We start from the raw sequence: 25,999 nt of genomic DNA, 5'->3' as shown, positions 1-25,999 counted from the left end.
CTTCTCTAAATTTGTTTGCTACTTCCTGTTCCTCACACTCCAGATACAGTGCTAAATGCCAGTATGGTTGTAGAAAATTGCAGTATATTTTGTCACACACATTTTTCAGGTCAATTATATAGCTCTAAACTTGACCTTGAATTCATGATCTCTTGTCTTGAAAGCCTCCCAGGGGCAGACATTATAGGCGCACAGTACCACATCGACTAGAACAGCGTGTTTTGTTTGCAGTGACCCCTTAGCTGATAAGTCAGTTCATGCTTCATATGCTTAACCTTTTGGAGAGTTGACTGTGATTAGTTCTAGGGCAAAAGTGGTCACCTGGTTCACACGTCACTTAGCATCCCATAATCTACAATCTCCAGGAGAGGGAAAGCATCTCTACAAGCACAGCAGACAGGGAGGATTTAGCCAAACGCCACAAGGCTTCTTGAACTGAGCATATTGTCACCTCCAAACAATCCACTTACTAGCAGCTTTACATGATAAGTACAGACATTTCTTCCCACGCGAGTTTTGTTTCCTCCTTGACAGTCTCCTACTCAGCCGGAAATGGGGACAGGAACTTGGACTCTGGGTTTGGAAAGATGCATGACGTCTCCTTTTCCTCAGGACTCTGACGGATGAGGAAAGGTTTCCGACATCTTTTAGGTAGTGATGCAGGAGTTAGGACTCACTCTAGCTTTGCCTACATAACAATGCTTTCCAGCTCCGGAAAAACTCACAGATGCCTCTAGAAGCCGGAAGGTTTTGTCATTTCCTACAGTGGGATGGTAGGTTTACACACCCCAAAATCAGTGAACTGTCTTTTTTTGCTCACTCCCTGTAGGCATATACTATATTAATGGGAGAGTAGTTCTGTGCTCATGGAACACCTGTTGCTGGAAGAGGCAGGAAGAGTCTCTCAGGTTGTAACTGCCACTTTCCACAGCAAAATAAACGCACGGAGAAAATTTACTATCCCATTTTCTGTATGAATGTCATGTGGTTTACAGACACGAACCTGTTTGGGCTTTGCTTTATGTATCCAGATGCTTTGCCTCTGGACAGCCAAGTATGCAAAGTGATCAGGAGTATAGGGAGGAATGCGATTAGCTAAACAGACAACAGAAAATAGTGGAGGATTGCGGGGATTTGCTTACAAATCTCTCATGAATCAAAAAAAAAAAAAAAAGAACTCTTTAATGCACCGTGTAAAAAAGTTACGGGGTAAGTAAAATTGCCAGTGACTGACCCTCTGTTTCTGTAAGGTGAAACAGGAATATCAGAATTGTAAGAGATAGATCTGGGGATGAAACTCGGAGATAGCTTCTGAGAGAATCCCTGGGTCCAACCAACAGTACTGGGGAGGAAGAGAAGTCACAAAGAATACCAATGTAGAGGTATAATCAGGAAAGAGTTAATGTGGACAAAGTACAGTCAAAAAGTCACTAATATATATATACATTTTTATTTACATGAACATCAATAACTTCATGAAAATTATAATTTTGATGAATTCTATATTTACACATTCTTACTGTATACAATCAGTATCTCTCTAGGGTAGGGACTGAGAGCAAAAGGAAAACATCAACAAAAACCCTGTTCGTTCATACAAACAAACGTTTTAGCGCTTAGTTCCCGCGGCTGCCGCTTTCATTTGCTAGCTTCCCGATGGGAGGGGGGTTCCCTTCCTCTAGGCCGAGAAGGAGAAGCTGAGTGGAGTCTAAGAGCAGCCTTACTTAGACCGAGTGGTCGCCCTGAGGGCCTCCACTGCTCCGCCTTCCCAGCGCCTCAGGTCGCCCCAGCAACGCTTTTGCCTGGGGCGCGACGGGCACGTGACCGGCGCGTCACGTGACCGGTCAGTCGGCGTCCTCTGGCTGGGTGGTGTAGACTGCGCCCTGACCCAGCGTCCCTGCGGCGTCCGGCCTGTGCCATGCAGGAAGCGGGCCGCGGGTGGAGCTCGGCGCCCACCTGAGGGGCTCGCGCCGAGGTGCGGCGTGGCGGGACCGCGCGCGCCCGGCCGCCAGGGGTGTGGCTGCTCGGAGGCCGCGACAGGTGGGTGCGCGGTGGTTGCCGCCCGGGAGAGGCCGCGTGCGTGCAGCGGGGCGGGGTCGGGTCACCCTATCCGCGGGCAGCCGGAAGCCTCCGGCGCTCTCAGGTGAAGCCTTCCCCCGCTGGGCTGTGAGAGCGCGCACCAGGCAGCCGCTCCTGCAGTTGCCTCTGCCTCAGTTTCCACACCCGTGATGGAAGTGTGGACTCCTGCTCTCTGAGTGCCTGACGTGGCGTCTGGAGAGTCCTGCTCAAGTAGAAGCGCTGGAGGGAAGGCGTAGGTAGGCTGCTTTGCATTTTAATCGCCGCCCTTTTGCTTGTCTTTAAACATCTGTTTTTCTTGGAACCGACTTGGATTCTCCTTCATCTGAGGCAAGTTTTTAATAGAGAACTTATTAGGGAGACGCATAATGGCTCATCTTTTTGTTCTCATGTTTCTTTAACGCGATGAACCCCTCCCCCCCCCAAGAAGAAACGTTTCTCTGAAAGCCCATTTGACAGGAAAGAAAGAAAGAAAAGAAAAGAGAAAAAGGAAAAAGAAAAATCCTTTTCTGCTTCATTGTGTCCTACACTTAAGGACACACAGTGGTCACACAGCTGTCAAGATTTATTAGGAGTTGTGTTGGTTTTTGTTGTTGAATTTGATGGTGTCTGTAGATAAATGTGATGTATGGCCCTTTCCATTATTTTTCTCTGTTTTTTGTTCGATTATGCAATTAGAGAAATAATTTAGTCTATAATTTATCTCTTGGAAAAAGCCTCAGTATTTCTGATCAGTCCCCGGAGAAGCAACCTCTGTTTATATAGTAGCCCTCACACCTGGTTGCCTGACTCAAAATGGGAGTGGAGCCTTTCATTTAGAATACTCAAATCACGTTCTGTAAAAAAGAATGTACGAACTACGCTTGCTAGAGTTTTGGAATGATGCGAACACAATCTTTTACTAAATGTTGAAAATCTGAAGCAAGGAAGTTTTGAATTTTGAGAGATTCAGTTTGGGAGGAAAAATAGCCTGTTTGATACAGCGAATGAAGGGATGCAGAGTGTGAAGTCTGGAGTACAAGCAGAGGCGGTTACCAGGAAAGTTGAAATAAAGAGCAGCGTGTACTTCCCTAACTTCTTGATTCTGGAGATTTTTATTGATAAAATATGTACTGAAATTTGATGTTAGGAGGGGAAAACTGCTGGGCATGGTAGTACATGTCTATAGTCCTGGTACTGGGAGGGTGGAGGCAGAAAACACATGTTAAAGTTTGTCCTTTGTGAGGGGAGTGGACAATGGAGTGGACACATTGGTCCAAGGCAATTCACTTCCTTTGCCTTCACTTCATGCTTAGGCAAACTGTTTTTTGTTTGCTTGTTTATTTTTGTTGTTGTTGCTTGATTTAGTTTTTAGCTTTCTTCTTGAGTGTGGAAAATGTATTTCATGTGTTGGCTAAAACTAGGATTTTCAGATAAAATAAAGAATTCACAGCTAAATGTGAATTTCAGGTAAACACAGAATATGTGGAACATACCTAAACTAAAAAAAAAATTCATCAACTATTTGAAAACAAGGATTAACTCTTTACTTGCTTGTTGTTGCTAACTATGACTGCTTTAGCTCCAACGTATTTGTCTCATTTAAATTAGCACTGGGAGAAAACTAGCCCAAGGCCTAGGATGGAATTGATTCTCTTGTTAAGCTTCACTATTGGGAGCTGCAGATGTGGCTCTGCAGCAGGAGAGTGCTTGGCACACAGGGGCCTTTGTCCCGTCTCCAATGCCAAACAAATGAAATGAAAAGCCAGAATAAAACAATGAAGAATCCTCTTTACTATCAGTTGAACCATCTACTTGAAGGGCATCACTTCTTTACGTGTGTTCTGTTTCCTCTTTTTCCTCGACTAGACGTTGCTTCTTTGCTTTTCTTTCTAGGGATTGAACATAGGGTCTCATACATACTAGGCAACAGCTCCACCACTGATCCATAGCCCACATCCAGTTATGTTCTGTTTTAATTTCACATATGAGTACTGTATTTACATTATCTTCCCCCTTTCCATTCCTTTCTTGGCCCTCCAACTCCCTCTGAAATTAGTGACCTTTTAGTATTTATCATTGTTACACACACACACACACACACACACACGCGCGCACATTTATGAATACAATTTGTTGAGTCCTTTTCATGTTGTTTATATGTATGTATGTTTAAGCCTGACCACTTGAGGTTGGAGGATTGGATCACCTGTCAGGGAGCTTGTTCCTGGAGAAGACTGATTTGCCCTCTTAGTAGCCATTAATTGCCTGTAGCTCTTCATCCAAAGAGGGGGCCTGGTAAAATCTCCCCCGTGCATGTTAGCATGTCAGAAGGTGTGGTCATTGTTCAGGTCTTGTTTAAGAAACCATACCAGGTTTTGCCGCTGCTGCTTCCCTGTCACATGCAGAAAATACCGCCTTGCAGCAGACATCCTGACATCCTGGTCGTTCAGCTCCTCGTCTTCCCACCCTCTCCGCTGATAGCTTCCCTGAGCCACAGTTGGAGGAGGCTGGCTACCCCCCAGTTGGTTGTGTTCTGCATTTTTCTCAGTTGTGGCTTTCTGTCATAGTTTCTGTTTGCCACCAAAAGACGCTTCTTGCTCAGGGGTGAGAGTGAAGCTTACTCGTGGGCGTGAGGATGAGTCTTTACTGTGCAGTTAGAAGTTACGCTGATTTACTCAAGTAGGTTCTCCTCTAGGATCCATGACTCAGGGGTAGTTGGCTAGCTTCATGATATGAGACTTTTGCCTCTTCTGTTGGGCTGCCCGTAAGTCCAGTTCTACGGCACCTTAGTCACTTTGCTGTTGCTGTGAAAAGACATTGTCATGACCAAGGCAACTTGTAAGAGAAATCACCAAACTGGGGACTTGTTATAGTTTCAGAGGGTGAGTCCGGGACCTTTGTGGTGGGGAGCATGGCAGCAGGCAGCCATGGCACTCACTGGAGCAGTAGCTGAGAGCTCAGATTTGATCCTTAGGCATGCGGTGGGTGTGGCTGGGAGTGGGTAGACTGGCTGACTAGGCCTGGTGTGTGCTTTTGAAACCTGACTGTCCAGCCCCAGTGGCACACCTCCTCCATCAAGGCCACACCTCTTAATCCTTCCCCAAACAATTCCGCCAACAAGGACCACACATTCAAATATATGAGCCTATGGGGTCAGTTCTCACTTAGACCTCCACAGCCACTTTGGCACCTTTTGGGATATACTGCCTTTCTGGCCATTGTTGAAGTGTGTAAGTGGTACACCTGAGTAGGATTTTGGTCATTTTCTCCACTGGCAGACTGCCCAGCTCCTTCCAGGACAGAGAGCTGCTCTTTAAGGAAGAAGTTTCTAGGTCATATCCAGTTCGATTCCTCCAAGTGCTGTGTCTGAACTACATGTTGTCATCAGCAAGAAGGAGTTACCTTCAAACTCTGGGAGCAATGTTGTTGTTTTGGGAGTCTCTCAGACTCCCCCGATTGACAACTCCCAAGGGTTTCTTGGATGACTGATCCTCTAGTTTCTGGTAGGTGGTCTATAGTGTCACTCCAAGTGGCACAGCGTCATTTAAATGAATACACACACGTGCACATGCATTATGTATATTCTGTGTAATTTAAGTGGACATAAAATGTCCTGCTTTCCTGCGGCTTTTTCATACATCTTTGATATGATTTCTCTCTCCGCCAGCCTCTCCCTGTGTCTTGTTCTAGTTTTCCTGCATGGTTGTTGAAAACACTGCATTTTCTTTATTATATAGTCCATTGATCTGCATTTCTGTTTTTGTGCCAGGACCATGGTGTTTTTTTTTTTTAAATGATAGCTCTATAATATATCTTGAAGTTTGGTGTGGCAATCTCTCCAGCTATCCAGGGTCTTTTTTGGTTCAGTATGAATTTTAAGACTTTTAAAATTTCTGTGAAGAATTTCATATGGATTTTGATTGAGATTACAATGAATCTGTGAATTGCTTTTGATAGGATGGTGAATTGCACGATATTAATTCCATCAGTCCATGAGCGTGGGAGGGCTTTCCACTTTCTAGTGTACTTCTCCTTCTCTTTATTTCGAGATCTAAAGTTGTTGCTGTAGAGGTCTTTGCTCTTTGCTTAGGTTTATTCCTAGATATTTTACTTTCCTTGAGGATAATGGGATTGTGCCCAGGATCTCTTTTCTAAGTAATTGTTGTTGGTGTAAGAAAGGGTACTGAATTTTGTAAGTTGATTTTGTATCCAGTCATTTTGCTAAAAGTGTTGATTATTTGTAGAAGTTTACTAATGACATTTCTGGGATCTCCTAAGTATAATGTATCATCTGCAAACCAGTGATATGAACTATTTCCTTCTTAGTATCCCTTTAATTTCTTTGTCTTGCTTTATTGTTTTAGCTAGTGCTTGGAGCACTGTGTTGAAAAGGAGTGGGGATAGTGGGCAGCCCTGTCTTAGTCTGATTTTCATGTATTGTTTCGAGTTTTTCTCCATTTAGGGTGATGTTGACTTCGTATTTTAATTTGAAGTCTATTTTGTCATATTAGGATAGGGCCATTTGGCTTGCTTCTTGGTAACATATGCTTAGAATATTGTGTTTGTTTGCTTTGTATTGCTGTGATAACCACAAGATCAAAAACAACTTAAGAAGAAAAGGATTTATTTCGGCTTACAGCTTAAAGTCCATTATGAAGAGATGTCAGGATAGAAAGTCAAGGCAGGAACCTGAAGTCAGGAACTGAAGCAGAGGCCTTGGAGCAGCACTGAGGCCTTGGAGCAGCTTCTGTGGCTTGTTCAGCCTGCTCTGTGGTAGCATTCAGGACCACCTGCCCAAGGATAGCACTGCCCACAGTGGGCTGGACTGTCCCACATCAATCATTAATCAAGAATATGCTCCATGGACTTGCGCATAGGCCAATTTGATGGAAACATCTTCTCAATAGAGGTCAAGTTGACAAAACACTAAGCTGTTCAAACATTTTCTCCACCTTTCGTTTTGAGGTGAGTCTTCTCTTTGAAGGTTAGATATCTCTTGTAGACAATACACAGATTTTGCTTCTTAACCCATTTAACAAACCTGTGTCTTTTAGTTGGCGAATTGGGTTATCAATGCTTTAAGTTGTTGTTTTAAAGGTGTTTGTTGATGACTGTCTCCTTAGGGTAGGGTTGTTCATTGGTTTTGCTGTTTGTGTTCTTAGTCCTCTCTGTGTTTCAGTAATTATAGTTTCATTTGTTTTCTTTCTGTATTCTTGGGTATGCTTAGTATATTCTGTAGGGTTGGCTTGTGGGAAATGACTTTCTTTATTATATTATTTGTATAAATGTTTGGCTGCATGTATGTCTGTGCACCATGTTTATGCCTGGTGCCTGAAGAGGCCGGAAGAGTGCATCATATCCCTTACAATTAGTGTTGCAGAGATGTGAGCCGCCATGTGAGTGCTGGAAACTGAACCTCCAAGCATCCAATGCTTTCAACTGCTGAGCCATCTCTCCCATCTTCATATTGATTTCTTTAAGTCTGTTTGTATATGGAAGGTTTTCTTTCTCCTTTAACCCTGACAGATAGTTTTACAGTAGTCTAGGTTGGCATCTATGATCTTTTAGAACTTGAAGTCCATTTCTCTAGGCTATGGTGGCTTTTAAGTTTTTCCATTGAGAAATTAGCTCTTACTCTGATGTGTGGTGTGGGAGAATTGTCTGTATTCTGTCAATCATATTTTAATAAAATGCTGATCGGCCAGGCAGGCAGTATAGGCGGGAAAGCCAGACAGGAAGTAGGGGTGGAGCAAAGAGACTGGGAGTATTCTGGGAAAACAGGAAGCTCCCTCCGCCATTCCTGCGCAGACCACCGAAGAGGCAACAACATGTGAGCTGACAGCTGAAAGAGGTACCAAGCCATATGGCTAACATAGATAATGATAATGGATTAATATAAGTTATAAGGACTAATAAGAAGCCTGACCTAATGGGCCAATCAGCTTTATAACCTATAGAGATCTCTGTGTGATTGTTTTTCTCTGGGACTTGCCGACTGTGGGGTACTGGGTGGGAACAGATACCCCAACAAGCCGGCCCTCATGTTACAGACGTGTTTTCCTTTATGTATGACTGTTGTTTCTCTCTCTCTCTCTCTGTCTTTTCCCAGTACACTCTTCTCGTTCTGCCCATTAAATAATTTCACTATAATCTGCTGTGGGGAGTTCCTTTTCTGTTCACGTCTTGATTTATTTAAGTGTGTCTTTCCTTAATGAGGGGGTGGTTTGGTTGTTTTGTGAATTTGTTGAAGATCTGGTCTGTACAGTTGACCTGGGAGTTTTGTTCTTTTTTTGTTTTGTTTTGTTTTGTTTTTTGTTTTTGTTTTTCAAGACAGAGTTTCTCTGTAGCTTTGGAGCCTGACCTGGAACTAGCTCTTGTAGACCAGGCTGGCCTCGAACTCACAGAGACCCACCTGCCTCTGCCTCACGAGTGCTGGGATTAAAGGCATGTGCCACCACCGCCCAGTGAGAGTTTTGTTCTTCATCTATGCCTATAATTAGAAAATCTGGTCTTTTTGAGGTGCCTAACATTTTTATATGTTATTTTTATGTTTTTTATTTTTATTTAAATTTTTAATAGTTTTTGATTGAGTAATTCGATTCTGCTACATCTCCAAAGTCCCAATAATCTTTCTTCTCCTTGGTCCCTCTCCTTTTAGAGTTTTCTGTCGAGTTTTCTAGTTGTGTTACTGAGTTTAATTTCAGTTTGTGTTCTCGTCAGTGTTTTTATCTCTTTACTGAATTTAGTTTTCAGATCCTGAATTGAACTTGTCACTTCATTAAGGCATATATTTATGGTTCGTGGCCATCACTTAGGCATATATTGAAATGCTCTTTAAGTTCATGGAGACCCCTTCCCCATCATCTTTAAACTCCTTTGAATTCTTTGATAAAGTTTGTGATTGTCTTTTTAAATTCTGTCCTGGAGTTTATCTATGTAATTCCCATTGGAGAAATGTATATATAGGCTGAGGGGGACATTATGTCTTGGCCTTTCATATTGCTTGTGGTTTTTTTGTTGTTGTTATGACCTAGGCATGTAGACATTTTCTTTGGTTCTATGTCTGAAGTGGGATTGTAGCCTGATGCAGAAGCTGGTTGACTGGAACCAGTGCATAGATTTCTTGGTTGAGGATAGCCCAGGAAGAGGCGGTGCATGATCTATGTGTCTATGTCTAGGCCTGCTGTTGTGGAGTAGGTCAGAGGCTGGTGAGCGGCAGAGGGACCAGCATCTTTTTTTGTTGTTTTTTTTGTTTGAAATGAAACAGGACCTTCCTGTTTAGGCCAGGCTAACTCAGACTTAATATCCTCTTTCACTGTCTTCTTGTCTTAGCTCTCCAGTGCTGAGTAACAGGTGCACACCTCCATGTCTGGTGCATTGTTAACTTTAGTCTTACTGGGCTGTGTTTTCATGTAGTTGGACTGTTTCACTTTCCTATTAGCAGGATCAGAGAGTTCTTTTATCTTGTTGTGTGCTCACTGCTGTTTATGATAGGAATCAATTATCTAATGAAGGCCCAGTGTCAGTGTGTCTGAAGAACTCTTACACATCAGCAAGACAGCAGTAAGGACCTTGTACTGTCTGATTCTGCCACTGGCACGCCAGCCTCAACAATGTAAACAGAGAGCTCAGCAGAAAAATAAGCAGAGGATTTGAATGAGTATTTCTTCAGACAAGACAAACAAACGACCAATAAACAAAAAATGCTGAAGGCAAATGCAAATAGAGATCTCGACGGAAATGTAGGATGTAATCAGAAGTCTAACTTGGCTAGAAATCACAAGGCGAAGAATTCAGTCCTCATGACCCCCTCCCAATTTACAGTGAAGCACTACATCACCTACTAACATGACTAAAATTTTAAAAAGATAAATCCTGGGAGGGGGGTGTGGGCAGGGGGAATGTGAAACAGTCTGGCAGTTTCCCCAGTGCTCCGGTACAGGGATACACCATGGCTCAGCATTGCACTCCCAGGTAATCTACCCATGAAGAATGTAAATGTGACCATGCCAAAGCCTACACATAAACCTGTGTTATTTAGAGTAGCTCAGGAGACACAACGCGAACTTACCAGCTGATAGAGGGAGGGTTGCAACTCAATCACTAGTCTGACTGCTTAGTGAAACCTCATCCCAAAGAAGGAAAACTGTGGGGAGAAGATGGTGTGGGTACTCGTACAGAGTCCGTTTATGTCTTTCTGTTGGTTAGAGTTTAGTGTGCTCCAGCTTTTCCCTTTTATAACATTACTGAACTGACCATTCTTGTATATATGTCTTTAAACATTTGTGGGATTATTATTCCCTTATGGAACCTTGGAACAGGGCTGTCTGGTTAAAGAGGACTTGTTGGGTCATGAGAACTGTTAGCCTTGTGTTTAGTGAAGCTGTGCTTCACTAATGACATGTAGGTGCTTTGTACACCTGATACTGGAGGACTTGGCCGTCTTAAACTCCAGTTGCCTTTTCTCTACTCTTGATCTGTGTTTATAGTCCTATTTTTAGTGAAATCAATAATTAACATTTAATCAGTGACCATTGTTGAGTCACAGTCTGTGACTATATCTCATCTCTTTTAAAAAAAAAGGTTAATTATCTAATTTTTCTGCTATTGAATTTTTCAAATGCAAATTTTAATTTTTCCCCTGATTTCTGCTTTTCTGGATGATTTTTTATCATCCCAGACCTATGAAATCAGACCATGATGGTTTGTTTGGACCCCAAAATTTGAAAAATATCTTAATTACACTGTGTTGTAATAACAATAGCAACATCTATGTATTTTTGTAATGCAGAATTCAGCATAAGTTTGTTATTATGTCCTTCATTTGTGGCTCTGCCAAGATGGCAGAGGGAGAGTTAGCTGGAGGGTTTCAGGTGAAGGAGTGCTGAGAGGCTGACGTCAGTCCTCCAACAGTGTAGGGACAGGGTTGGAAGAGGACTGGACGATGACTCTTATTGAGGGCTCAGGAACAGTGAACGGTGGTGCATGAGAAGCATTGGCTCTGGCTGTTCCACTCCTCAGACTGCCCTTGTTCTTGGGACACACAGAGCACACAACACTCTATGTGAAGAAGGTCGGCCAGAGTCCCCTCCAGGCATGGCTGCCAGTTCAAAGTACAGGATCTCTGACTTGGAAGAGCCTCCAAGAAGTGCCTGAGAATGGGAAACTCTGTGTAGCCGGGCTTGTCTCTGTGCTTCATGCCGAACTGTGTGGCTCACTAGAGGCCAGTGCTTTATGTGTCTTTGTGGGAGTCAGTGCTAACGCTGATGCTTTAATAACCCAACTTGATTTTCTAGTTGAAATTACCTTCCATCTTCTTCTAAGAGGCTCCTTACTGTAAACTTTTAAACTTTATATTGAGTTGTTAAAATATAATTTAAGTATATTCCCAGGAACGGTAACTTTTACTTGAGATTTTATTTAAGTCCAAATACTTTAAAGAATTACTAGAAGCCTTAAGTTAAACCCTGTTTTGACAGTTGTAAGTTCTAAAACTAATCCAGATAGAATGTGTCTTGGTAGGAAGATGCGTGTCACTGGTCACTGTTTGCTATTTTGCCCTGTCACCTCTGACCTGGGTTTTCAGTCTTCTGTGTGCTGATAACCATTATGCTGCCTCCACAGGGGCCAATGGAAAAATGAACTGAATTATTGTAGGCCCCAGATCTGCATATACAGAGCAACCTGCTGTTGACATCTGACCTAGATTTTATTGTAATGAAGAATTACAAAAGTGAAAATTGTCACAAAATGGGATTTAAAAAAAAACTTACTAAACTGAAAATGTTTTTTAAAATTTCACCACAGAACTCTAAGAAACTGCAGTCCTGCTATATAACATTTTACTGTTGGCACAACTCCAAGAGCAGGACCCAGAGTCTGCAGTCCTCCTGTAGCTTTCCCGAGTGGCTGCTTGAGCTGGCAGGGTCTCACTCTTGTTTCCACCTTGTCTGCTCAGTTATGAAGGTGAGACTGGCTGTCAATAGATTGGTCTCCAGCTTCATTCTAGTTCTGCCAGTCTGTAATTGTCTGTCATTGATTCTCTCTCTTCTCTCTGTCCTTCCCTTCCTTTCCTCCTCTCATTTTTCTTTTTTTTTAATTTTTTAAAAAATATTTATTTATTATGTATACAATATTCTCTCTACATGCATGCCTAAAGAGGGCACCAGACCTCATTACAGATGGTTGTGAGCCACCATGTGGTTGCTGGGAATTGAACTCAGAACCTCTGGAAGAGCAGGCAATGCTCTTAACTGCTGAGCCATCTTTCCAGCCCCTCCTCCTCTCATATTTTAAGCATCTACCTGTCTCTCTCTGTGTGTCTCTCTCTGTCTCCGTCTCTCTCTCTCTCTCTTTCTGTGTGTGTGTGTACTCTTGTGGAGGTCAAAAGATAGTTCTCATACCATGTGAGCCCTGAAAATCAGACTCAGATGCAGTCCTGTGGCAAGCACCTTTTACCTGCAGAGCCATCTTGCTGGTCTTGTCATCCATTCTTCTGTGTGGCTTACAGAGCCAGGCATAACTAGGTATAACACTGTTCGGGAGAAGAGGCTGTCTCACGGCCTAGAGAAGAAAAAGGCTTGGAGTTGGAAGGCCAGATGATGTGAGAGAAACTTCAGGGCCGATATACTGAGAATTAGTCATTAAGCTCTGTTCATGTGTTCAGATGGGCATGTTCAGAGGGAGGCTCTATTGATCAGCACAGTGGACACAGCTGTGTGGGGATTGGATCCAGGCCCTTTAGCTGTGACACGGCATTCTTCCAGCTGTTTTATAGCCCCAGCTCCATGTTTTGTCTATTTTGCTCTTTCTTTAAGGTGGGATGGAGTTTTGTAGCCTCTTCCATCCTTGAACTTGTGCTCAGTCTCCTTGACTAGGGCTGCTGTGTATACTACCTTGCTGACTTCTAGTGGGCAAGATTCTAATGGTTCTTCCTGTTTAGTGTTGAAATGAACCTCCTTAAGTAGCTATGCCCTAACATGGGACAAAAGTTACATCAGACAGGCAAATGATATTTGCGAGGTAGTCAGAGTTATTTATGTCTCGGCCAGGGATGGTACTAGAGGATTTTCCCAGCCATCTGACCTTCATCAGAGGGTATCATTGCTTGAAAAAGGTGTTCAAATAAGAAGAATCTGTTGTGCTGTGGTTCATTTGTCATGACAGTAACTAAGCTATAATAGTGTGGCCCTGTTTGTTCTGAGTGCTTTCTTCCTTGCATCTGGTTTGGGTGAAAGTTCAGGCTGAGTACTGTTTGGTACCAGGGCCGCTCCTGAAAGCCTTCTGCTCCTTTTCATGATTCTCCTGGGAGCAGCACTGGTCGTCAGTGCTTGCCGTCTCTCTCCAGGTGACCAAAGCTGGGCCTGTGCATATGGGTCCTTCTATCCTGAGATACTCAGCTCAACTTGTCATCATTCTGTGGGTCTTTGCCAGCGCTGCAGGAGGTGTTTGCCAGCCTGGGCAGTTTTGATAGTTGTTATCTTTTCACTGTTGCTGCTTGGAAACAGCATGTGAGAAAACGCAAGATAATGCCAGGAAAAGGCCTGTATACCACTCTGCTTCAGTTATAACTTCTTGTTTCCCATGCTGGAGACAGAATTTTGGTACCCAAAGGAACACTACCCCCACCCTGTTGTAGCATGTGATTAAGATTGTGTGTGTGTGAGAGTGTGTGTGTTTGTACAGGTCCTAAACCACACAGCTGTCCTAAACCTGCACTGTCTCCTTCCTGCTGAATTGGAATTGGATGCTGCCATGAGAGTGACTTTTCGTTGGGTGTGGAACTTCCTTGTGCATCGTAGGGTGTCAGAGCACTCTCGGCCTCTTATTAACTGCAAGTAGCACTTACAGAGCAAGCAAAGATGCCCCCGAGGCACACTGTTCCTAGGCTGAAAATTTTCTACTGTTGTAGACCACTGATGTGTGAGGCCTCCCAGCTGGCCCTCCGCTAGAGGATGGAGGCTGGTGATTCTACTCCTGGTAGGTCTCCCTCCTCTCCCTGACCGCTGTGCTCTGCTAATGAGGGGGAAAGCAAGTGGAAGGCAGACTTAGTAGGGGTAGGGCAGAGCTGGTGCTGCACACAGATGGGTGTGTTTTTGGGGTGGTGCCTAGTGATTAGACTGTTAAATGTCTTTTGACAAGAAAGTGAGCAGATGGCACACTTCACAGAACATAGTCAGGTATGTGCTGCCTTTGTACTGTTGAGAGTCGGCCTTGGGCTTTTGTTAGGAAAGAACACTTGAGGGGCTGCTTTTCTTAATGTCTTTATTTGAAAGAAGCAAGGGGAAATGAAGCTTCTGTTTGAGTAACTGCCGTGTTTAAGATTCTTTAGTAGAGTGGCTGGAGTCCATTTCCGTGCACGTCAGAAGTGAGTGGAAGCTTTGTAGATATGAAGCAGCCAAAGTTTACCACATGCCAGTGGGAAAGGAGCAGGTCTGCAGGTGCCGAGGGAGCAAGATGGGAGGGTGGGAAGGGCGCCCCCAGGTGAGGAGTGTTAGCTTTGTCTTGGATGGGTAGAAGGGGTGGGCAAGTTAGATCTCATAGATCAGCAGGAGACCAGACCAGATTTTCATACCCCCATTTATATTTTCGGTGATTGTTCACTTTTGTACTCAAAATCTAGAATTTAATGAGTTCCTTTTTACTTAAGATCATCCAGAATACCCGTTTTGTAAGCTTTTATCTCTTGACATCTTTGGTATCTTTTTCTCTGTTTTAATATCTTTTAATAATAATAATAATATCTTTTAATCTTTTTGTATTTTGTGGTTATACCTCGATTTTCGTATTGCTGAACACATGGATTGTTCTAAAGAATTTTGCTATAATGAATACTCTCTGATGAGTGTCTTTTTGTTTTGGAGTGTATATATGTAGGTGTGTGTGTGAGTGTGTATGTGGTGCAGATAATGCCTGTGCTCCTGGAGGACACAGGAGGATGTCAGGTGTGCTGCTCTGTCCTTCATCATAACTCCTTTGAGACGGGGTATCCTGGAGAGAGTCCATCAGCCAGCAAGGTCCAGCTGTCCTCCTGCCTGCACCCTGACAGCTCTGGGGTCACAGGCCACAACCAGCTTTGCATGTGCGTGCTGGGATTCAGACTCAGGTCCTCATGCTTGTGCCACGTGTGTTCTCACTCTTGAGTCATCTCCAGCTCCTGATGGATGTATCCGAGCATGAATTCCACAGTTGATGATTACTTTAAGAGATCATACCTTAAATAATGAAGATCGTTTTAAGGCTCTTGATTCAATATTGATGAATGGCGTTTCTAAAACTGGCTAAATTAGGCATTCCTACTTCTAACTCCTGTTGAATGTTCATTTTAGGAAGTCTGCCAATGTCAGTCTTTTTTACTAATTTTCTGGGGAAAGATCTCACTGTCGTACTTGATAATGAAGCTGACTTGTTTGTCTTTTTCATTTTCAAAGTTTATTACTTTGTTTTATGAATTGACAATAAATTCTCTGTTTTCCATTAGTCGATTGGGTATTAGTGTTTTCAAAACCTTATGTAAATAGTTGGCTCTTTCCTACCCCTTCCCTCCTCCCTTTTTCTGTGTTCCAGCCTCTTGACTTGCTTTTGTCTTGCTAGACATCGAACCCAGGGCTTCTGGGATGCCATAACTCCCAGACCCAAAGCCTTTACACATTAAGGGTGAGTGGCCTTTTGTCTAGGGTATTTGGGTGAAACTCTTTTTTTTTTTTTTTTACTTTTTCAATTTTGTTTTTTGCTGTATGATTTCAATCTTACAGGAAAGTATAAGAAGTATACAAGGAACTGTCCTGTCCTAGAGTCCACTTGGTATTCTCCCTCTGGAGTGGGGCCCCCCTTCCTTCCTTCCTTCCTTCCTTCCTCCCTCCCTCCCTCCCTCCCTCCCTTCCTCCCTCCCTCCCTCCCTTCCTCCCTCCCTCTTCCCTCCCTCCTCCCTCCTTCCCTCCCTCCCTTCCTTTCTCCTGTATGAATTCCTATGCAAAGGCTGAGCTCCTGAGCTCCTGTTGACAGAGCTCGCAGTTGGCGCTGCTGGTCTGCAGCTGTCCTCATGGGTCTTTACCTGCTCTTCTGGCTGCTCTTCCAGTTTCTAACCAAGAGCCATCCTGGATTTAGTGGTCATATTTATTAGTCTCTCTTGACATGGAATAGTTCCTTAATCTCTTTTTGTTCTTGACATCAGTCTTTGAATATCGGCGAATCAATCCCACACCAGTTATGTTTTAAGGGGTTATTTATTTTGGGGGGTAAAACTTACATACACCATAAACCGTCAGGAAGGGAGCCTAGTCGCTGGAGCAGGAGCCGGGAGCAGGCGCCGGGAGCAGGCGCCGGAACCAAGAGGGCCTGATCCGGGATCTCTGTCTCTTTTTAAAAGAGAAATATACCATGCCCCAGTGGGCTGGTATTTCAGCGGTTATTGGCTGACGGAGAGGAAGGCGCTCCCCGCCGCACTGTGGGCTCGTGCTTCAGCGACTATTGGCTGAGGCAGCGGAAGATACTCCCACAACACCTCCCCCTTTTGTTTAAGTAGGAGAGTTCTAAGCCTACTACGAAATTATATACAGTAAGTATAAACCTACACAATTATACACAATAAGTACAAATATCCTATTCTAACTAGCTAAAGTCTTGTATAATAAATAACTTGGCCAAGTCATGAAAGGAAAGTAACTACGTTTATATAATCTTCAATCCCATCAAAGATCTGAGAAGGGAAATAATGTTACCTGAGTAATTAGGAAGTGCAATCAAACTTCCAGAACATGTAACAAATCACAGAGACAACTGGCTACCTGGGCAAACACCCAAAGTCACGTTTGCAGCGTTGAAGCAACCAACTTTGGCTAAGGCCTAACGTAACTGACATACCATTTTCAAGGGCAAGGAACTTTTCAAAACTATCTTACTCTGTCTTGGCAGGATATGACAGTCCTGTTTTATCCATTTACGGATATTTTGAAACTCTGTCAGTAGTTGAGATATGGGCATTTCTTTACCCAAAGGCCAGTTCTGCCCAGAAGAAAGGCTCCAGGTGGAGTGTCTTTGGTGCTCAACATTCTCTCGGGAATAGGTCAGTGCTGTCAGGAGTATTTGTGTCTCACTACCACAGAACTCTGAGTTAGATTAAAGGCCATTTTCTACAGCTCTTTGAAGAGGTTGGAGATTATCTATCTATACTGAATATAATCTCTATATATCTAAAGAACCTGATTAGTCTAATTATAAATGTCAAATTTAGATGACTATTATTCTATATAATTCTCATTATCTATTTAACTTAAAGACTGAGATAATAAACAACTGTGCAATAAATGAGGACAATGTGACCTCCAAATATAAACAATGTGCAAGTGTACATTGCAATATGATAAATATATATATCAATACATAAACAATATATAAGTATCTTAATCAGAGGTAGAAGTGTACAATGCAATATGGTAAAATATACATATATCAATACAATATATATATGTCAATACATAAAATTGTTTTAAACAGAGGTAGAAGCATGCATGCATAAAATAGTCAACATAATTTAACTTTGTATCAATATATAAGAATCAATACCAATATATTTGTCTAAAAACAATAACTCACAATTACAAAGCTATTATCCCATAATCCAATTATCCTCCTTTTTTTTTTTTAAGATTCCTGCGCTTATAAAATTCCTCCCCCAACCTTCAACCCTATACTAATTATAACCAACCCCTAAATGATGTCCCTAAACCCAAGGACAAACTTTACTGGGAGAGGGGACGTCGTCCTGTAGAATTACTTCCAGCTGTCATGGGGGTGATGTTCTTTCTGGGGGATCCTGTGAAAGTAAAATGATGGTTAAATTTAAGATCAATGTCTTTTAAAATTGCAAATAGTCTCTGAGTATTTTGTGGAGGTCTGGCCAGAATGTTGTACAAGATGTGTATCATTTCAGCTAACCACGTTGGAATCGTCTTGTGCAGCTGGTACCCAAAACAGATCTTATAGTAGCGCTATCAGTATCATGACATCATCTCAACCAGGTGGAGTTGTTGTTATGGGACCCCATCTTCTTCCTGGAAACTTTAAATGTCACTGAAGGAAAAACTTATTGTTCATTGTGGAAAACTTAAACATTAATCATATATATTAATCATATATTAATATCATATATTATATGATTATAATAATATATAATCATGTATTAATCATATAGACATATACAGACATACATATATTCAATAAAAGACTTGATAGATATATTTAATGAAAGGTATGATAGATATGAAGAAAAGTAAAGATGTAATCCCACACCAGTTATGTTTTAAGGGGTTATTTATTTTGGGGGGTAAAACTTACATACACCATAAACCGTCAGGAAGGGAGCCTAGTCGCTGGAGCAGGAGCCGGGAACAGGAACCGGGAGCAAGCGCCGGAACCAAGAGGGCCTGATCCGGGATCTCTGTCTCTTTTTAAAAGAGAAATATACCACGTCCCAGTGGGCTGGTATTTCAGTGGCTATTGGCTGATGGAGCAGAAGGCGCTCCCCGCCACACTGTGGGCTCGTGCTTCAGCGACTATTGGCTGAGGCAGCGGAAGATACTCCCACAACATTTGAAGGGTACAAGCCACTTATTTTCTAGAATATTCCTAATATGTACTCTCGGTAGTTGTCTCATGGTTAGTAATGGGTTTTCTGTCCACCCCCCCACCCCCCAAGTAAGTTTCCTTGCCATTGTAGTAAGCCAGATCAAGCCAAATTGAGAAAATAGAGCAGGTCTATTTGAGCAAAGCGTCTTCTGGGTGGGTTCTCCAGTCCCAGAGATGGAGACTGCCACATTCCTGAACTAAAGCAGAAATATTATATAGGCTGTAGGTGAGTGATGGTGATGTATCCGCCACAAACTGGGTTTGTACTCAAGTATGATCAAAAACTGAGCGGTTTAGGGAGAGACTTGTGCTGCTGGCAACTTTAGGGGAAGAAGCTGCCATAGTCGTCAAGAATGGGAACTGGGCCTTTTGGTGTCTTCTCTTTGTTTGGAGATTCTCTGAGTGGGCGGGTCCTGGAGACACAGGAATGGGGTTTTCCAGATCATGTAGGGGTGAGCTGGAGGTTCCAGCAGAACAGTTAGATTTAGTTTTATATTTTAGATAACAATAAAACCCAAAACTACGTCTGTTTTCCACAGTTTAGCGTGATAGGAGCCATATAATGTTAGTTGGTTATGTATCAGTGATGACATGGGAACTTGGGTAAGATTGATGTCTGCCAGACCTCTGTACAGCCAGACTCTGCTTTTCTCTTTGAAGTGAGTTTAGCTCTTCTGTTCCTCAGGAGGCCTTTGCTCACTAGTTTTAGATTTGGATTGTGGTTTTTCAAATCCAGACTTCTTTCTGCATTAACTGTCTTCTATTGTAAGGAAGAGCTTTTCCTCCTTCCTACTTCTGTTTGTTTATTCATCTAATTATTTATTTGAATGATAAATATGTATACTTATTTAGTAACATGTAACTACTATAGTTTATATATTTGCTTGTGTATGTATTTTTGTCTATGAATCTTTATTTGCTAGTCTTGGTCTAATAAAATGTAAGACTGGGTAGTTTATAAATAATAAAAATATTCAGGAATATTATTTTTTAAAATGGGTGTGGTGCTGCATATCTTAAATCCTAACACTTAAGGCAGGTAGAGCTCTAAGAGTTTGAGACCAGCCTGGTCCACATAGCAAGTTCTTGATCACTCTTGGTCCCGGTCCCTTATCATGTGCTTATCCTTGTGTCTTCATGACAGGCCTTCCTCTCTTTGTCCCCCCTTTCTTCTCCTCCCCAAGATCGTGCTTTCTTTTTTTCTTCTCCATATTTGAGATGTGGTTGTGCTATGTTGTCTAGGCTGTCTTCCATCTTCTGGACTTGAATGATTCCTCCTCGCAGCCTCTTGAGCTGAGACACTAGCATAAACCACCTCACTGTGCCTGCCTTGATTACTATAGTTTGGTTGCTTGATGTCACATAATGTGTCCTTTAACTTGGAATTTTTCAATATTTTTTTATTTGTACTAGGTTCTTAGTATTTTCATATAAACTTTAGAACCAACGGCCAATATCTGTAAAAGCACCTAGTGAGGATATGGCTGGAATTATGATTTGGGCAGAATCAACATTATTAGCATAGTACATGTCTCCAAATTGATTTAAGTATTTAGTTTCTTTTTGTTTTGTATTTCCATTATATGGAATATGCATATGTTTTCTTAAGTTTATTCCTGAATATTCTACTTGAGGACTTTTTCTTTTTTAAGAAAAAAGTTTTAGGAGCTAGGGAGAGGACTCAGAGGTTAAGAAGTCTTATTTTCTGGAGGACCTGAGGTGAGTGCCCAGAACCCACATTGATCAACTTACTATCACCCATAACTCTAGTTTCAGGAGATCTAATTCCCTCTTTTGGTCTCAGTGGGCACCCCCACACATGTATACATGGAACACACACACACACACACACACACACACACACTTTTCTATTATTAAATCTGAAAAAGATAGTTATTTGTTTTATTGCTAGAAGATAAAAATGAAATTGAGTTTTGTTCATTACATACCCATTTTATGAGCTTGCCAAATTGACTTAAATTCATCTTTCTAGACCAGCTTAGAGTTCTTTTCTTAGATATGTTTGTAGATTCTTTGAGAGTTTCATCCAGCCTGTATTGCTCATATTCCCCTTTTACTCTTTGACTTAAGTCTAGATTTCTTTTGTCAATAATTTTGTAGCTTGTGACTAGAACGTTTTAAGTCCTTTTTTCTTCCTTCCCTCCTTCCCTCTCTGGAGATGGAGGTGGAGATGACTGTGGAACAGGCCCCATATATGTTTGTCAGAGGATCTGCCACTGAGCTGTACCTCCAGCCTCTCCTTCCTTTGTGTCTTGTATTTCTATCCCCTCATGTACCACATTGGTGGGACCTTTGGTGTAGTGTTGAGTAGACTTAGTGAGACGTGGGCATCTTCGTCTTATTGCCAGTCTTTTGGGCAGAGTTCTCAGGATCTTAGCCTGCCTGCCTGCCTGCCTGCCTGCCTGCCTGCCTTATTTTCTCCTTCTATTCCTCCTCCTTCTCCTTTGTTGGGGTTTGTACATGCTATGTAAGCACTTTACCCCTGAATTATACCCTCAGTCTGCTGTAGGTTAGTTAAGTTTATGTAATTAAGGATGTTGATTGTTTGACAAGAATGGGCATTGAACTTTGTCAAAAGCTTGTTGGATATGTATGTATTATTTGCTGCTAAGTGATACAGACTTCTAGACATTAATCCAAATTTTTGCTCTTGGGATAAACTCTGTATGATCATGATATATTACCTTTTAAAATTTTTTTTTTAAGACAGGGTTTCTCTATAGCTTTGGGAGCCTGTCTTGGAATTAGCTCTTGTAGACCAGACTGACCTTGAACTCTCAGAGATCAATCTGCCTCTGCCTCCTGAATGCTGGGATTAAAGGCTTGTGCCACCACTGCCCGGAGTACAAAACTCCCTAGCCCTCAAAGAGAGACTGGGCTTCAGCTTCTTGAGAACCCCTCTGATTTGCAGAAAGCCTTTCTCTCTGTGTGCCTTGCTGTGTCTATTTCCTCATCCCTAGTATGTTTTGTTTGTTTGTTGCTTTTCATTATTTGCAGAAAAGTTCCTGGTTTTGGTTTTTTTTTAAGTTTTCGTTGTTTACTTGTGTGTGCAGTAGGAGATAGTTATGTGCACATGTGCCTGGCACATGCATGGAGAAGAGGAAAGCTTGCAGGAGCCAGATCTCTCTCCTGCCTCAGGGTTCTAGAGATGAGACTCAAGTTGTCAGGCTTGTGGCAAATCTCTCCGGCCAAGCCATCTCTTCCAATTTTGAGTTTTCTACTATTTTGATAATATTATTAAAATAGTAGTGTATTGAAAATTCAGTATGTCATCTGCAACATTTTTGATCTTTGAAAAGTTTGGTTGATGGCAATGGTGCAGAATGCAGGAATTATTCAAACTTCGTGTTACTCAGTATGAGAAAGGACCTCTCTTCTATGGTTTACTGTGTGGAAGTATAACTAGGGCAAATGGGATGTGGGAGATTCTTATCAAAATGAAGAGTTCGTCTCATAAAGAAGAAACTGCCTTTGTTAGGTAAACTGATGGAGTACTGGCTGAGCTGTGTGACAAAAGGCAGAGCAGCATACATTGTGAGCAGTTCTGACGCTCACTAGTAACAGCACCATGACAAGTCTGAACTGGCCCACGTGATGAGGTGTCACAGGTGGTTTAGTAGACGGAACGTGTAAAAGCAGTGACTGATGTTTTCTGTGACTTTTGCGACTGTAACGAACAGGAGGATGCTGATAGCATAGCACTACTTTGATAGTGCATTAACATAGACTGGAAAAACATGACATTGCTTGGGAGGAAGGCAGGGTACTGGGAGATGGATAATTCCTCATATATTTGTAGTGAGAATAGAAATACCTCAGTCTTATTAACTATAGCTCAATATAAAATCTTCAGCAAGGCCCTAGTTTGGAAGAATTTCAAAGGCCTTTCATTATGATAATGGCAGTAGTTGCTCCCCTTAGCGAGGCATGTTCCCACCAGACTGTCTGATACAGCCAGCCAGCTCATGGCCATTGCCACATTGTAAGTAGCCAACTGCAAGAAGGCTCAGGCTCTTCAACAGTCTCCCTCAATCCAGTCACCTCCACAATCACCATGTTATGTTCTCTGTCAATGTTTTGTAGTTTTCTTGGGATTATTTTTGAAGTTTTGGTAGTAGGTTTATATAAATCTTCTAAAGTGAATTGTTTCGTCCATTAGTTTATTCTTGGATGTTTAGAAGCCTCTGGACTTTGAGTTTTCTGTTTGCAGATGAGTGTGCTAACCTGTCTGCTTAAAGCCATGTGACTATTTAGATCTTAACTGTCACCTTTCCATTGTCAGCTGTGGCAGGTGTTGTGTTGCTCGTTTGCACTGTGTGGTATGTATTCCATCCTCTTAACTTTTGATCTGTTACAGTCAGCATACCTCTCTCTTAGACGTGACATAGCTAGGTTGCTTCCCTTGCGTCTCCTAGTTGTTTACCTCTTCATTGCAACATTTATGAGTCTCCATATTTAATGTACTTAATGGTTATACAGCTGATCCAAGTTGTTGGAGAATTAGTATCTGCAAACAACAAAACAAGACAATATTGGCTTGTAACCCTGCAACCAGTGCTTTTGAAGTGCTTTTGTTGACTGTGTTCCCAGTGAAGCTGAGAAAAGCCACTTTCCACCTTCCCACCTCGCTCAGTTTTTACTCTGCAAACAGCAGCCTTCCCTGGTCCACACAGTGCTGTGCCGTCCACGGTTTGTACCTGCCTCTCTTTCCCTGCTCTACGCACTTCAGCTTCCTGGGTGCTGGGACTGCAGTCATGTGCCACCACACCTGGCCTACACTGTATGCCTTTTTGGTGGTGATTTGTTCTTCAAAATGACACCCAGCTTTAGTGTAAAGGTTTGCCATAGTGCTCCTGAGTGCAAGAAGATGTGATATGCCTGTGGAAAAGATAATGTATACATGGAGAAAGAAAGAAAAACTGGAAGACAAACAGAAAAATAGTAAATCATATCCAGTAGTCACAGAAGCTATGCTTCTGGTTACACCTTATATGCTTGTTATTTTCTGCTTTATTTATAATATTTCTCTTTTACATTTTTTATATAATTAAACATTGTTTAATTACATAATTCACATAGATAACTTAGTTATATAATATAATTGGTTTTTAATACATGGTTAACAAATTAGTTATATAATTGAATATTATAATATTTCTCTTTATATTATTGCTATTTTAAATATGCTCACTTTCTTTGTCTTCCTTTTTGCTTCTCTCACTCCTCAGTGTCACTGTTGGAGTGTGTGTGTGTGTGTGTGTGTGTGTGTGTATCTGGGGCAATAATATCCTTAGTCATCTTCATTCTTAAAGAGTAATTTTACGGATACACAGTGCTGGTCAGACCTCATTTTGTCTGTAGGTCGAGGACGGTACCATGCTATCACCAGGCTTTTCTTACTGCTTGTGAGATCAAATTGTAGTGGTCACCTGTCTTTCTAGCTATTTTAAAATCCTTTCTTTTTGTTTATTTTGAAATTTATTACAGTGTGTCCATATGTAAAGTTTCTTCTATTTATACTGCTTTGTGTGTATTGTGAATCATTAATCTAGATTGAAATCTTTCCTCTATTTGTTTTAATTTTGAAGCATTTTATTTTTAAAATTAAAAAAACTTATTGTACATATATGTGTGTTTTACCAGCATGTATGTTTGTGCACCACTTGTGTGCTTGGTGACTGTGGAGGCCAGAAGAATGCGCTGGATCCTCTGGAGTGGAGTTTTAGATGGTTGTGAGCTGCCTTATGGGTGCTGGGAATTGAACCTGGTTCTCTGGGAAAACAACCAGTGTCTTTACTGCTTTCATTTAACCACACTTTTGGTATTTGTGGGAAGGAGTTAGGGGTAAATACATCTTTAATTTACTTTTTTCCCAGAAGTTTTATACTGTTTTTTAAATTCTGAATTAACTGCCAGTGATGTCAAGATGAGGGTTGTCCTATTTTACCAACTAGGTGTCATGCCTATGAAATCAGTAAATGGCTCATTAATGTTATTTCAATTTTCCAGACAAGAATGACATTATGATTGATGATAAGAATCACTAGTTCTGAACTGAAGTTCAGATTAACTGAAGCAGACTGTGTCTTGACTCCTTCTGGCATAGTGTTGAAAGCACACTGGCTGTGGTACTCAGGGGTGATGGTCATTGAAGGCAGACCCTTTCCTAACCTCTAGTAAACAAAGACTGAGTCAGAGCTTCCATGACCAGGAAGTCTTTCACTCAGAGGCTTCAGGGCCCTGCTTCAGGTTAAACACTGCCTGCTGTATCATTTTACATGCTCTCGGATTTCTTCAGGAGGCCTGTGGAGACTAGCCTGGCTAGCTGTAAATTCAGTACTACAGTCTGGAAAGGATGAGGAATACCCAAGAAACCTTGCCCATTGCAGATATAATGGCATGGATGCTGGGTGCTAGGTGCTGTGGTGCAAACCACTTGTGAATCTCCTAATCCCGTGGATGACCCGCGTCAGCTCCTGTGCTGCAGTGTTAACTTTAGAAAATTACCCAGTATTCCTTCCTCCAGATCTCAGTGAAAATCACAGAAGAGGGGCAGAGAGGAGAGCAGAAGATGGAGAGGCATAGCGGCCACTGCTCTGGTGCACTCACTGCAGCTCTGTTAGCCATAAAGGCCAGCACAGGGGTGAGCCCGCAGCATTTCATCACGAATGGGAGGACCAGGAGTCCCATACCTCCCTGGTCAGAGACTGTTGGTGGTAAATGCTTGGAGGAGGAATCATTTCCTGCAGTGGCACAGCCACTGGTCAACTGCCCATGCTTCAGCAAATATCTTCCAGTTCATGTTGGGACAAGAAGCAGCAATTAAACTCAGTGGGCCACACACAAAACCCACAAGTAGGAAGGCTTTTGTTGAGAAGAAAACTTTCAGTGGAAGATGGCACATAAGACAGGGAATAGGGAGTAGTTAAAAAAAATTATCCAGCTGGGCCTTTGCTTCAAATCAGAAGGGAGAAAATACTTTTGGTATCAACACTGGACGTTTCATCTTGAAATGCAGCCTTAGAAGAGGACAGGCATCCCTGGGATTCACTACTTTCCTGCCAGTTCAAGACTGCAGCTTCAGAAGCATTAAGAGGAAAGGTAGTGATGCTGCAGAACTGCTTAGGATGTTAGTGGTTTCCTGCGACAACAGAGTGCTTTCGCTTTGACGGCTGCTGTGAATTTGACTATATTGTGAAGTTTTTCAGGTTCTCATATGTTATTTATAGAAGAATGGACTTCTTTCATATTCCAGATCTGTTCTTCCGTCTATTTGTAGCATGAGATGATACTT

General features: G+C 42.1%; 1 protein-coding gene across 4 annotated transcripts in view; it reads left to right on the top strand.

Annotated features, from left to right (window-relative positions):
• The first annotated feature begins 1,887 nt into the window (after positions 1 to 1,887).
• Positions 1,888 to 25,999, top strand: part of Marchf8 (membrane associated ring-CH-type finger 8) — an 81,221-nt gene continuing 57,109 nt past the window's right edge. The window contains exon 1 of one of the 4 annotated variants that reach the window (XM_085686940.2): positions 1,888 to 2,040. The gene's annotated coding sequence lies outside the window, so the exon portion shown is untranslated. Of the gene's footprint in view, positions 2,041 to 2,121; positions 2,316 to 14,199; positions 14,238 to 25,999 lie in introns of those variants that run through there. The other 3 variants (XM_048444455.3, XM_048444451.3, XM_048444452.3) reach the window with 3 other exon arrangements.

This window comes from Myodes glareolus, chromosome 3 (assembly GCF_982192425.1).
Source record: "Myodes glareolus chromosome 3, mMyoGla1.1, whole genome shotgun sequence".
Taxonomy (NCBI): domain Eukaryota; kingdom Metazoa; phylum Chordata; class Mammalia; order Rodentia; family Cricetidae; genus Myodes; species Myodes glareolus.
Note: the sequence above shows the minus strand (reverse complement) of the source record. Positions and strands in the feature narration are given on the sequence as shown.